At 47.4% G+C, this 2432-nt stretch overlaps 1 long non-coding RNA gene across 1 annotated transcript; it reads left to right on the top strand.

The window, feature by feature from the left end:
* The first annotated feature begins 270 nt into the window (after positions 1-270).
* LOC145792383 (uncharacterized) lies at positions 271-1404 on the top strand. Its single transcript, XR_014331778.1, has 3 exons — positions 271-349; positions 459-1123; positions 1203-1404. It is a non-coding gene; the product is annotated as an uncharacterized LOC145792383 (long non-coding RNA).
* Positions 1405-2432: the final 1028 nt, after the last annotated feature.

Raw genomic sequence — 2432 nt, 5'->3', positions numbered from 1 at the left:
TTTGTAAAAGATTTTTATATTAGTCCGAAGCATAGATAACGATAGGTTATATTGAATTGCTTATCATATTTAATGGGCACATAATATGCAAAATTTTGATTTTAGTTAATTGCTTCCATGTTAATGGCACACAAATTTATACTTTTAAAATAATCGACCACATTTATTTTCCAAGTCGTCATGTACATAATAATTTTAGCTTAATTGATATAGTTAAATTACATGCTCACCAATACAGTTTTTCAAAATGTATTTGTTTTTCAACTGTACAGGCTTCATGGCACATCTACCTGATGAGGTCCCCCTTTTGAGTCATCCACATCGGGCTGACAGTATATGGGAGGACCCGGTATGCAATAACGTTTGTTGGACTTTACGCGTACAATGAAAATACACTGCATTTTGTTTTTCATTTCCTTGATAATGCTATAATTTAAAATACTCATTCTGTTATGCAGGACCAGTCACGCACCGTGGTGGCATGCCGACGGGGAGATTCCGGCCTGTGGGATCGTCCATTGGACCATAGAGTCTTGCAGTGTCTACTACGCGCGGGATTCTATGGTGTATATCGTATAGGCCATATCAGACTGGACCACCCACTCATTACTGCTCTCGTCGAGAGATGGCGCACAGAGACTCATACATTTCATTTCCCGACCGGTGAGGCCACCGTCACATTGCAGGACGTATCTGTCCTATACGGTCTACGGATTGATGGGCGAGCAGTTACTGGACTTGACCCATCATTGACGACGGAGCAGTGGATAGCGCTATGTGCTGAGCTATTGGGAGTAGCACCTACACCTGCAGACTTACAGGCAGGTAGAGTGAGGGTGAGGTGGCTGTCGGAGCATTTTCAGGGCGATTTTCCAGATGATGCTGCAGAGAGTTAGTACAGCAGCATGCGCGAGCATATATTCTGTGGCTTATTGGGGGGGTACTTCTCCCTGATAAGTCACAGAACCTGCTCAAGCTGATGTATTTGCCACTGTTGAGAGACATTGACGTCATCGGCCAGTACAGCTGGGGCGCCGCGGCTTTGGCATGCTTGTATAGGATGTTATGTCGAGCCACTCAGGTGGGTGTGACTCAGATCGGAGGACCCCTTGTCTTGCTACAGGTTAGTAAGAATTTTATTACATGTCAATTCATATTGTATGGCATATATCAGTATTGTAATTGCGTTCAAACTATTGCAGATTTGGGCGTGGGAGAGATTGATTCGCATTGCCCCGTCTAGGCGGCAACTAGTTGCTCCTGGTGAGGTTCCCATCGGGCAGGGAGACATGCAGATGCCGGCCGGACCTCGAGGTAGCTGATGGAGGGTTGACATGAGCCACGAGGTTGTATCGACCCACGTAGTGGTCGTGTATAGAGACCAGCTTGACCGGATGATAGACGGCGAGGTATCAAATTTAAATACCTAAATTTTAATTGTCATATGGACTGTATACGTTTATGAGCGATTTTTAATAGACTTGTCGTTATTGTAGTTTATCTGGCAGCCTTATGCTGATGTCCTCCACACGCTCCCAGACTACTGCCGCCTAGGTGAGGATATATGGATGGCGAGAGTACCACTCATTTGTTATGACGTGGTTGAGTGGCATCTCCCTGATCGTGTCCTCCGACAGTTTGGTCGGGTCCAGGCCGTGCCGGATCGGTGTGACACCGAGTGGCGGTTGCATGCGACGGATAGACGTGGCCGAGCCAGCACTGACTGGAGTCAGCATCATATGCGATACATACAGTTGTGGGATGCCCGTCGCGACACTATTGTACAGGCTGACTGGAGCGATGGGGTCCTCCCCTCTCCCGACCCTTACATGTTGTGGTATCGGCGACATACACACCTACTTGTCAGCAATCCGAGCCACCTGTCCCAGGCCGGATATCAGGGAGTTGGGCCTTCTCTCGAGTCATTGGTGAGTAGCGTACTATATCTCCGATAATTGTTAATATCATAATTGATTATTTTCAGTCAACTATAGCCTAATATATCTATTTTTTTTACAGGTGGTTCGAGCTGGGAGATCATATCACTTGGCTGAGGATGCCATTTTCAGACGTGATGGACAGCTTGGTCTGCAGGCCCTTGTAGAGATCAGAGAGTTATTGTACGAGGGGATCCAGCATGCCCATCGGGTAGATCGTCTGCATTTTAGGGACTACGGTGTACACACTGCAGCAGCTGCTCCAGACACATCAGTCCCGTCCACGTCAGTGCCTTCCAGTTCAGCGCCAGCCACAGCAGGTCCTTCGACTTCAGTCACCCCACCACATGATACCCCATACATTTCTCCATATTCCCCACACGTACATCTTACCCAGCATGCTGACCTTGACCCTGATTGGTCACCGCCCCGCTTCATACATGATGTTATTACCCCACCCACCCAGTTACATCCTACTTTTCTGGGGAGTACTTC

The sequence above is a fragment of the Camellia sinensis genome, chromosome 6 (assembly GCF_055761805.1).
Source record: "Camellia sinensis isolate YWXY chromosome 6, ASM5576180v1, whole genome shotgun sequence".
NCBI classification, from domain to species: Eukaryota; Viridiplantae; Streptophyta; class Magnoliopsida; order Ericales; family Theaceae; genus Camellia; species Camellia sinensis.
The sequence above is the reverse complement of the archived record's forward strand: the minus strand, read 5'-3'. Positions and strand labels throughout refer to the sequence as shown.